Source organism: Chiloscyllium plagiosum, unplaced genomic scaffold, assembly GCF_037043375.1.
Source record: "Chiloscyllium plagiosum isolate Xiang-an unplaced genomic scaffold, Cpla_swu_hap1 HiC_scaffold_35, whole genome shotgun sequence".
Lineage (NCBI taxonomy): Eukaryota > Metazoa > Chordata > Chondrichthyes > Orectolobiformes > Hemiscylliidae > Chiloscyllium > Chiloscyllium plagiosum.
In genome coordinates, this window is record NW_028270173.1 from 60,736,228 (window position 1) to 60,748,568 (window position 12,341).

At 43.5% G+C, this 12,341-nt stretch overlaps 1 protein-coding gene across 1 annotated transcript in view; it reads left to right on the forward strand.

The window, feature by feature from the left end:
• Nucleotides 1-12,341, forward strand: part of LOC148141033 (uncharacterized) — a 56,550-nt gene that overhangs the window by 28,451 nt on the left and 15,758 nt on the right. The window lies entirely within an intron of this gene.

Below are 12,341 nucleotides of genomic sequence, written 5' to 3' on the forward strand. Positions count from 1 at the left end.
AATTTTTTAGAAAAAGGGTGGTTCATATAAAGTCATAGAGATGTACAGCATGGAAGCAGACCCTTTGGTCCAACCTGTCCACACCGACCAGATATCCCAACCCAATCTAGTCCCACCTGCCAGCACCCGGCCCATATCTCTCCAAATCCTTCCTATTCATATACCCATTCAAATGCCTCTTAAATGTTGCTCCACCACTTCCTCTGAGAGCGCATTCCATACCCGTACCACCCTCTGTGTGAAAATGTTGCCCCTGAGATCTCTTTTATATCTTTCCCCTCTCACGCTAAACCTACGCCCTGTAGTTCTGGACACCCCGACCCCAGGGAAACGACTTTGCCTATTTACCCTATCCATGCCCCTCATAATTTTGTAAACCTCTATAAGGTCACCCCTCAGCCTCCGCCGCTCTAGGGAAAACAGCCCCAACCTGTTCAGCCTCTCCCTGTAGCTCAAATTCTGCAACCCTGGCAACATCCTTGTAAATCTTTTCTGAACCCTTTCAAGTTTCACAACATCTTTCCGATAGGAAGGAGACCAGAACTGCACGCAATATTCCAACAGTGGCCTAACCAATGTCCTGTACAGCCGCAACATGACCTCCCAACTCCTGTACTCAATACTCTGACCAATAAAGGAGAGCATACCAAATGCCTTCTTCACTATCCTATCTACCTGCGACTCCTCTTTCAAGGAGCTATGAACCTGCACTCCAAGGTCTCTTTGTTCAGCAACACTCTCTAGGACCTTACCATTAAGTGTACAAGTCCTGCTAAGATTTGCTTTCCCAAAATGCAGCACCTCGCATTTATTTGAATTAAACTCCATCTGCTGCTTCTCAGCCCATTGGCCCATCTGGTCCAGATCCTGTTGTAATCTGAGGTAACCCTCTTCGCTGTCCACTACATCTCCAATTTTGCTGTCATCTACAAACGTACTAACTGTACCTCTTATGCTCGCATCCAAATCATGTAAATGACAAAACGTAGAGGACCCAGCATCGATCCGTGTGGCACTCCACTGGTCACAGGCCTCCAGTCTGAAAAGCAACCCTCCACCACCACCCTCTGTCTTCTACCTTTGAGCCAGTTCTGTGTCCAAATGGCTAGTTCTCCCTATATTCCATGAGATCTAACCTTGTTAATCAGTCTCCCATAGGGAATCTTGTCAAATGCCTTACTGAAGTCCATATAGATCACACCTACCGCTCTGCTCTCATCAATCCTCTTTGTTACTTCCTCAAAAAAAAATAATCAAGTTTGTGAGACATGATTTCCCACACACAAAACCATGTTGACTATCCCTAATCAGTCCTTGCTTTTCCAAATACATGTAAATCCTGTCCCTCAGGATTCCCTCCAACAACTTGTCCACCACCGACATCAGGCTTACTGGTCTATAGTTCCCTGGCTTGTCCTTAACACCCTGCGTAAACAGTGGCACCAGGTTTGCCAACCTCCAGTCTTCTGGCACCTCACCTGTGAATATCGATGATACAAATATCTCAGCAAGAGGCCCAGCAATCACTTCTCTAGCTTCCCACAGAATTCTAGGATACACCTGATCAGGTCCTGGGGATTTATCCATTTTAATGCATTTCAAGATATCTAACACTTACTCCTCTGTAATCTGGACATGTTGCAAGATGTCACCATCTATTTCCCTACAGTCTATATCTTCCATATCCTTTTCCACAGTAAATACTGATGTAAAATATTCATTTAGTATCCCCCCCATTTTCTGTGGCTCCACACATTAGATGCTGATCTTTGAGGGGCCCTATTCTCTCCCTAGTTACCCTTTTGTCCTTCATGTATTTGTAAAAACTCTTTGGATTCTCCTTAATTGTATTTGCCAAATTATCCCATGTCCCCTTTTTGCCCTCCTGATTTCCCTCTTAAGTATACTCCTACTTCCTTTACACCCTTCTAAGGATTCACTCGATATATCCTGTCTATACCTTTCATATGCTTCCTTCTTTTTCTTAAACAAACCCTCAATTTCTTTAGTCATCCAGCATTCTCTATACCTATCAGCCTTTCCTTTCACCCTGACAGGAATATACTTTATCTGGATTCTCGTCATCTCATTTCTGAGGGTTTCCCATTTTCCAGCCGTCCCTTTACCTGCGAACCCTTTACCTGACCAATAAACCCTTTACCTGGATTACTAAGAAGGAAATACGCAGAGAAAAAATGAGGTATGAAGGTAAACTGGCCAAAAATATAAAGGAGGATAGTAAAAGCTGTTTTAGGTATGTGAAAGGCAAAAAAATGGTTAAGACTAAAATTGGGCCCTTGAAGACAGAAACAGGGGAATATATTACAGGGAACAAAGAAATGGCAGAAGAATTGAATTGGTACTTCAGATTTGTGTTCACTGGGGAAGACACAAGCAATCTCCCTGAGGTAACAGTGGCTGAAGGACCTGAACTGAAGGGAATTTATATTTACCAGGAATTGGTGTTGGAGAGACTGTTAGGTCTGAAGGTTGAGAAGTCCCCGGGCCCTGATGGTCTACATTCCAGGGTACTGAAGGAGGTGGCTTGAGAAATCATGGATGCACTGGTGATTATTTTCCAGAGTTCGATAGATTCGGGATCAGTTCCTGCGGATTGGAGGGTGGCTAATGTTGTACCACTTTTTAAGAAAGATAGGAGAGAGAAAGCAAGAAATTATAGACCAGTTAGTCTGACCTCAGTGGTGGGAAAGATGCTGGAGTCTATTAGAAAGGATGAAATTATGACACATCTGGATAGTAGTAACAGGATAGGTCACAGTCAGCATGGATTTATGAAGGGGAAATCATGCTTGACTAATCTTCTGGAATTTTTTGAGGATGTAACTCTGAAGATGGACGAGGGAGATCCAGTAGATGTAGTGTACCTGGACTTTCAGAAAGCTTTTGATAGGAGGTTAGTGAGCAAAATTAGGGCGCATGATATTGGGGGCAAAGTCCTAACTTGGATTGAAAGTTGGTTGGTTGATAGGAAACAAAGAGTAGTGATAAACAGCTCCATTTTGGAATGGCAGGCAGTGACCAGTGGGGTACCGCAGGGATCCATGCTGGGACCGCAGCTTTTTACAATATATGTTAATGATATAGAAGATGGTATCAGTAATAACATTAGCAAATTTGCTGATGATACAAAGCTGGGTGGCAGGGTGAAATGTGAGGAGGATGTAAGGAGATTACAAGGTGACCTAGGCACGTTTGGTGAGTGGTCAGATGCATGGCAGATGCAGTTTAATGTGGATAAATGTATGGTTATCCACTTTGGTGGCAAGAACAGGCAGGCAGATTACTACCTCAATGGAATCAATTTAGGTAAAGGGGCAGTACAAAGAGATCTGGGTGTTCTTGTACACCAGTCAATGAAGGTAAGCATGCAGGTACAGCAGGTAGTGAAGAAGGCTAATAGCATGCTGGCCTTCATAACAAGAGGGATTGAGTATGGAAGCAAAGAGGTTCTTTTGCAGCTGTACAGGGCCTTGGTGAGACCACACCTGGAGTACTGTGTGCAGTTCTGGTCTCCAAATTTGAGGAAAGACATTCTGGCTATTGAGGGAGTGCAGCGTAGCTTCAGGAGATCAATTCCTGGAATGGCAGGACTACCTTACGCTGAAAGACTGGAGCGACTGGGCTTGTATACCCTTGAGTTTAGAAGACCGAGAGGGGATCTGACTGAGACATATAAGATTATTAAAGGACTGGACACTCTGGAGGCAGGAAACATGTTTCCGCTGATGGGTGAGTGCCGAACCAGAGGACACAGCTTAAAAATACGGGGTAGACCATTTAGGAGAGATGAGGAGAAACTTCTTCACCCAGAGAGTGGTGACTGTGTGGAATGCTCTGCCCCAGAGGGCAGTGGAGGCCCAGTCTCTGGATTCATTTAAGAAAGAGTTGGATAGAGCTCTCAAGGATAGTGGAATCAAGGGTTATGGAGATAAGGCAGGAACAGGATACTGATTAAGGATGATCAGCCATGATCATATTGAATGGTGGTGCAGGCTCGAAGGGCAGAATGGCCTACTCCTGCACCTATTGTGGGCGGCACGGTGGCACAGTGGTTAGCACTGCTGCCTCACAGCGCCAGAGACCCGGGTTCAATTCCCGACTCAGGCGACTGACTGTGTGGAGTTTGCACGTTCTCCCCGTGTCTGCGTGGGTTTCCTCCGGGTGCTCCGGTTTCCTCCCACAGTCACAAAGATGTGCAGGGTCAGGTGAATTGGCCACGCTAAATTGCCCATAGTGTTAGGTTAAAGGGGTAAATGTAGGGGTAGGGGTATGGGTGGGTTGCGCTTCGGCGGGTCAGTGTGGACTTGTTGGGCCGAAGGGCCTGTTTCCACCCTGTAAGTAATCTAATCTATTGTCTAACATCTGCCCCCAATCAGCTTTCGAAAGTTCTTGCCTAATACCGTCAAAATTGACTTTTCTCCAATTTAGAACTTCAATGTTTAAATCTGGTCTATCCTTTTCCATCATTATTTTAAATCTAATAGAATTATGGTCGCGAGCCTCAAAATGCTGTCCCACTGACATCTCAGTCACCTGCCCTGCCTTATTTCCCAAGAGTAAGTCAGGTTTTGCACCTTCTCTAGGAGGTACATCCACATACTGAATCAGAAAATTTTCTTGTACACACTTAAGAAATTCCTCTACATCTAAACCCTTAACACAATGGCAGTCCCAGTCAATGTTCAGAAAGTTAAAATCTCCTACCATAACCACCCTATTTCTCTTACAGATAATGGAGATCTCCTTACAATTTTAGTTCTCAATTTCCGTCTGACTATTGCGGGGTCTATAATACAATCCCAAACAGGTTATCATCCGTTTCTTATTTCTCAGTTCCACCCAAATAACTTCCCTGGATGTATTTCCAGGAATATCTTCTCTCAGCACAGCTGTAATGCTATCCCTTATCAAAAATGCCACTCCCCCTCCTCTCTTGCTCCCTTTCCCTTCCTATACCATTTGTATCCTGGAGCATTAAGCTGCAGTCCTGTTCATCCTTGAGCCATGTTTCTGTAATTGCTATGATATCCCAGTCCCATGTTCCTAACCATGCCCTGAGTTCATCTGCCTTCCCCGTTAGGCCCCTTGCATTGAAATAAATGCAATTTAATTTATTAGTCCTACTTTGTCCCTGCCTGCCGTGACTGTTTGACTCCCTTATATTCTCAACTGTACCAGTCTCTGATTGATCTCCTTCCTCACTATCTCCCTGGGTCTTCTCCACCTTCCCTCCCCCCCGCCCCCCACCTTATTAGTTTAAATCCTCCTGAGCAGCTCTAGCAAATCTCCCTGCCAGTATATTAGTCCCCTTCCAATTTAGGTGCAATATGTCCTTCTTGTACAAGTCACTTCTATCCCAAAAGAGATTCCAATGATCCAAAAATGTGAATCCTTCCCCCATATACCAGCTCCTCAGCCATGCATTCATCTGCTCTATCGTCCTCTTCCTGCCCTCACTAGCTCGTAGCACCGCGAGTAATCCAGATATTACCACTCTTGAGGACCTCCTTTTTGAATTTCTGCCTAACACTTTGTAATCTCCCTTCAGAATCTCAACCTTTTCCCTTCCGATGTCATTGGTTCCAATGTGGACAATGACCTGGCCCCTCTCCCCCATGAGAACATTCTGCACCCTCTCTGAGACATCCTTGATCCTGGCACCAGGGAAGCAACACACCATTCTGCTTTTCACTGCTGACCACAGAAACATCTGTCTGTACCTCAAACTAGAGAATCCCCTAACACAATTAATCTCTTGGAACCCGACGTACCCCTCGTTGCATTCAAGCCAGTCTCAATACCAGAAACTTGGCTAATCATGCTACATTCCCCTGAGAATCCATCACCCCCTACATTTTCCAAAACAGCATACCTTTTTGAAATGGGTATATACACGAAAGACTCCTGCACTAGATGCCTACCTCTCTTACCTTTCCTGGAGTTAACCCATCTATGTGACTGTATCTGAGACTTTCCCCCCTTCCTATAATTGCCATCCATCACTTACTGTTGGTGTTGCAAATTCCTCATTGCTTCTAACTGTCTCTCCAACTGATCCATTCAATCTAATAAGTTTCGCAGCCAGCAGCATTTATGGCAGATACTAAAGGCCATGTTTGCTCCTTCACAATCTACAGACCCAGAAAATAACACCGTCTTATTCCTCTACAAACATTGCCCCAGGTTAAATTAATAGTTATGGCTTATATTTTAAGCTTAAATCAAGAGACATATCTCCAAAAACATATAATCAAGAAAGAATCTATACTACTCCCTACTGCAGATTCTCTGTAGGCCACACTTTAAACAACGATTAACTTATCTGATTCTGTGCTGTGAACTTCATCTAACAGTTCCTCCAAGATCATTTGTGAATTTCACTGTTTGATAATTTTCCCAGATGCGCTGCGATGTCCAGCGATACACGAATTCAAACATCAAAGGCAGTAACTGTGCAGGTTCTCTCTCTCTCTCTCTCTCTCCTGCAATGACCTCACCATGTGCTTCCTTTGTCCGTTCTTCTCCCTTTTAAAAACTGCTGCTGTTTTGACTTTTTCCTTCCCAAAGTTCCAAATCAGTGCAACAGCACATAAAATAGTAATTGCTGCTCCTGGAATTCGAGGAAATCACCTCCAGCACCTAAAATACCTCAAGAAAGGAAGAGCAGTTACATCCAGAAATTTTTCTCGTCCTCCATCTTGGATTACCCAGAGGGTCGGTGCCATATGTGGAATGAACTTCCTGAGGAAGTGGTGAATGTGGGTCAAATTACAATGTTTAAAAGACATTTGGGTAGGTACGTGAATTGGAAAGATTTGGAGGGATACGGGTCAGCAGCAACCAGTTTAGTTTAGTTTAGTTTGGAATTATGTTCGGCATGGACTGGTTGGACCGAAGGGTCTGTTTCCATGCTGTATAACTTTCTGACGCTGCACCTCCCAGATAATTACACCTCGCCTTCTCACATTCAGGAATGTGGCATCAACAAAACTCAGCCTGGAAATCAGAGGGAAATGCTTCCAATAAACACACTCAATATCCAACACACAGCTCCAGTCACACAGTTCAGCACAAAGCACCGAGTAAACAGCTCTCTCAGCTGGATCTTCTCACACAGCATAAGGGACATTTCCACCCCTGATTACCCACAGGATAGTCAGACTGCCTGAAGATTGGTGTGGATATTATGGGATACAATTTGTATAAAAGCTGCTCCTTCACTCACCATCTCCTCACTTGGTTTTCAGTCCCTATAGGAAGTGAACCAGCTCTGGAAGAGGAAGAGGAGACAATGGGCAGAGTGGGTGGGCTCTCTGATTGACGTCTCTCACAGCCAATCACAATATTTCTGGTGGTGATGACTTAAAACTCACTCTCGGTAAGGATAATCAAGGCAGAAACCCACATCACATTAAAAAAATACCGCATGTTAACTTGAAGGAGTAACTATTAGCCTTACAATCACAAAGTCATAAAGCATTGAAACAGACCCTTCAGTCCAACTATCCATGCTGACCAGGTTTCTTAAATGAAAGTAGTCCCATTTCCCTTTGTTTAGCCTGTTTATGTTTCCTATTCATGTACCTGCCCAAATGTCTTTTAAATGTTGTAGTTGTACCTGCACTACCACTTCCTCTAGCAGTTCATTCCATATATCCACCACCTTCTGTGTGAAAAGGTTGCCCTCCAAGTCCCTTTTAAATCTTTCCCCTCTCACCTTAAACTGATGCACTCTAGTTTTGGATTCACCTGCCCTGGGGAAAAGACCGTTGCAATTCACCAGAACTATGCCCCTCATGATTTTACAAACCTTTATAAGATCACACCTCAATCTCCTATGCTCCATGGAAAAAGATTCCAGTCTATCCAGCCTCTCCTTTTAACTCCAACTCTCCAGTCCCAGTAACATTTTTGCAAAATCTTTTCTACGTCGTTTCCAAGTTAATAACATCTTTCCTCTAGCAGGGCAACCAGAACTGTATGCAAAAGTGTCCTAACCAATGTCCTGTACAGCTGCAACATGACCTCCCAACTCCTGTACTCAGTACTCTGACCAATAAAGGAAAGCATACCAAACGCCTTCTTCACTATCCTATCTACCCGCAACTCCACTTTCAAGGAGCTGTGAACCTGTACTCCAAGGTCTCTTTGTTCAGCAACACTTCCCAGGACCTTACCATTAAGTGTGTAAGTCCTGCTAAAATTTTCTTTCCCAAAATGCAGCACCTCACATTTATCTGAATTAAACTCCATCTGCCACTTCTCAGCCCATTGGCCCATCTGGTCAAGATCCTGTTGTAAACTGAGATAACCTCTCCACTGTCCACTACACCTCCAATTTTGGTGTCATCTACAATCTTACTAACTGTACCTCTTATGCTCGCATCCAAATCATTTATGTAAATGACAAAACGTAGAGGGCCCAGCACTGATCCTTGTGGCACTCCACTGGTCACAGGCCTTTAGTCTGAAAAACACCCCTCCACCACCACCCTCTGTCTTCTACTTTTCAGCCGGTTCTGTATCCAAATGGCTAGTTCTCCCTGTATTCTGTGAGATCTAACCTTGCTAATCAGTTTCCCATGGGAAACCTTGTTGAACGCCTTCCTGAAATCCATATACATCACATCTACTGCTCTGCCCTCATCAATCCTCTTTGTTACTTCCTCAAAAAACTCAATCAAGTTTGTGAGACTTGATTTCCCACGCTCAAAGCCATGTTGACTATCCCAAATCAGTCCTTGCCTTTCCAAATACATGTACATCATGTCCTTTAGGATTCTCTCCAACAACTTGCCCGCCATCGACATCAGGCTCACTGGTCTTCCATGGCTTATCCTTACCACCTTTCTTAAACAGTGGCACCACATTAGCCAACCTCCAGTCTTCCGGCACCTCACCTGTGAATATCGGTGATACAAATATCTCAGCAAAAGGCCCAGCAATCACTTCTCTAACTTCCGACAAAGTTCTAGGGTACACCTGATCAGGTCTTGGGGATTTATCCACCTATATGCATTCAAAGATATCCAGCACTTCCTCCTTTGTAATATGGACATTTTGAAAGGCACACAAGGATTAGTGGCACAGAAGGGAACAAGAGAGGAGACTGATTATCTTTAATTTTCTATGAGACTTGTGCGTTGTCTCAATGACTCAGAAAATAAGTTGTGACTCATTGTGTATCTACCCTATGAGTTGATACCTGACAGGCCGCCCTGTCTAGCAGTCACCTCCTGTACAGGTCCAGCTCTTCTTCAGCTCGAATTTCCAACTCTCAACATTCACATCTTCTCGTGCCCCTCCACCTCCCTTCACCTCTCTCGGAATGTCCTGATTCACTCACCTATCGTAGAAATGTTGTAAATAGCAGCTGTAGTTGACAATTGAGCCATTCGTGCCTGCTGCACAATTCAATCTGATCATGGTTTATCATCCTACTCAGTACCTTGTACCGCTTTCTCTCTGTATCCTTTGATCCCTTTCGCCCAATCTGCCTCCTTCTTGAAAACATTCAATATTTTGACCTCAATAACTTTCTGGAGCAGAGAATTCCACAGGCTCACAATTCTCCGGTGAAGACATTTCTCCTTATCCCTGTCTGAAATGGCCTACTCTGTAACTTAGACTATGACCTCTGGTTCTGGACTCCACAGTCAGTGGAAACATTCTTCCTGAGTTTACTTTGTCTAGTCCTTTTAGAATTGTGTAGTTTTCCTTGACCTTCCCCCTGTGCTGCTTCAGGAAAATAGCCAACATAATTGAAGACCCCTCTCACATCAATTATGCTCTCTTCTTCCCTCTTCTGTTGGGCAGAAGATATGAAAGTTTAAATACACGTCAGAATAAATGGAAGAACAGCTCCTTAGCCATTGTTACCAGACTTTTGAATGGACCTCTCAGATGCTAATGTTGATCTCGCCCTCTCTCTGCACCTTCTCTATGGCTGTAACATTGTATTCTGCATTCTATTCTACTACCCTGGTACACTTTGAATGATACAAGCTGCAAAAGTGGTAAAACAGTTTTCATTGTATTGTACCTGACAACAATAAATCAAATCATTCTTTTAAACTCCAGTGAATATAGTCCAATAGATCCAATCTCTCTTCATACATCAGTCCTGCCATTCTAACTATCAGTCTGGTCAACCATCATTGCACTCCCTCCATAGCTAGAACATCCTTCCTGCACACAACACTCTAGATGAGGTCTCATCAAGGCCCTGTACAATTGCAGTGAGGCGTCCTTGCTCCTGTACTTGAATCCTCTAAATATGAAGGCCAACATACCACTTTCCTTCTTCACTGTCTGCTGCACCTGCATGCTTACTTTCAGCGACAGGTCTCATTACACTTCACCCTTTCCCAGTCTGTCACCATTCAGACAATAACCTGTCTTCCTGCCTTTGCTACCAAAATGGATAACCACACACTTAAATACATTACATTTAACTGCCATGTATTTGATTATTCACTCAACTTATTCAAGTCACACTGAAGCCTTTCTGCATCTTGTACCTGAGACAGTTCTTTAACATTCCATTTATTTCTGCGAGCTGCCTCAGAGAGACACAGACATCAATAAACAACACCTCCTCCTCAGTCTGTCCTGCATAAAATTGTGGCATCAGCCACAGAAGGAAAAGATAGACCTTGTCCCTAATCAGTCGACCATCAGCTCCCTCACCTTCCCCAAATATGGGTGTGATGTTGGAGTTCCTGACAATGAAAGCATCGTGGGATTATCCAGTGTGATTAGGTTCACATGGGGTATTGTCAGATGGCCAATTACACATGACATGAAGGAGGGGAATCGCTTTCTGCTCAGGGAAACCTGTGGGTCTTCCAGGGTGACCTTCAATATCTGCCCTTGGGGAAGCAGCTTTTCCATAAAACCCCAGCAAATTCTATTACTGCTCTCTGTTGTTTTAAATTTAATGAAGTCTTTTATTCTGCAGAGTAATTTAGTCTTATTTCTTCTCTAGTATTTCTTATCCACAGCAGGAAAATCCTGCCTTACATTCTCCTGAATCACCTTATTGCTGTTGCTGAGGAATTCCTACTAGAGACACAGTGGCATATGTGCTCAAGCAGGAGCTTCATATCAATATCTTCATTTGGTGATTCCTGACAATTAGATCAAAGATTGACTTGTCCACCTTAACATGCTTGGACTCATGGTCGGAGAGGTTTGAGACAGATCCTGCTGAGATAGATAGTGCTTTGGAATGACAGCTCCTGCTGTGTGAGCACTGGCAAGGAAACAACACAGACAGTTCTCAGTGCAACAGGAATAGATGACCCGCCAAGCCCATATTGAGATATCAGTGTCTCATGAGAGAGAAATATCCGAGTACATTTTACTTTGGAAATGTTTGTCTCTCATGTGGGCTCACTGGGAAGGTTTGATCATAGAACTCAATCCAGCAGGGTTTCTTTTGTAGTGACTGGGTCGATGGACCACGAGTTAGGCTGACAGTGTGGAAGTCTTGTAATACAGCTTTCCTTATCAGTATCTTCTAATGCTTCAGAAAGTCAAAGGTTTGAGTGAAAATTTTGTCCCTTGTATTGCACTTTAAGAGCTTTTCCTTTTCGTGAATCCTCAAATGTCACAGGAGTTTTGAAGATGTCTATTTACTATTATACTAAACTTCCCAACTGAAGTGAAATCCCCATGGTGAATCCTCTGATATAACAGGAAATTGGATAACCTTGACAATGATATATAACACACCTAGTATATCAATAGTTTCTCGCCTGTTTGAATGTGTTTGTGTGCCCGGAAGTTTGACAACTCTGCAAATGATTTATCATATACCTCAAATATAAATAGTTACATTCTTGTGTGATTGCATCAGAGTTTGTAGAGATCTTGTGATTCTGTGAATGATTTGTCACACACTTCAGATATGAATGGATTATCCCTAATAGGAATGTAATGAACATCAATAACTGCACAAATGCTCTTTCTTACTTGAAGAGTTTCTACTCCATTTTTCTGGCCTTGTGTTAACAGTTTGTACAACACATGCAACTTGTGTATTAGGAAATCTTAGGAGCCTGTGAAGCCCCCCTCACACATCTCATACTTTTCTCTTCTGCCACCAGTGACAACACCTTTGTATTCTATTCTAGATCTCCACACCTTCTGCCCTCTTGCTCCTCGTCTGCCTCTGTCAAAAGTATAAAAATACTCAATTCTGAAGAAAAGCCATACCGGACTCAAAACACTAACTTTGTTTCCTTCTCCACAGATAGTGCCAGACCTATCTGCCAAGTTTCCCTGGCATTCTCAGTGTTTGGTCCAGAATATGCAGA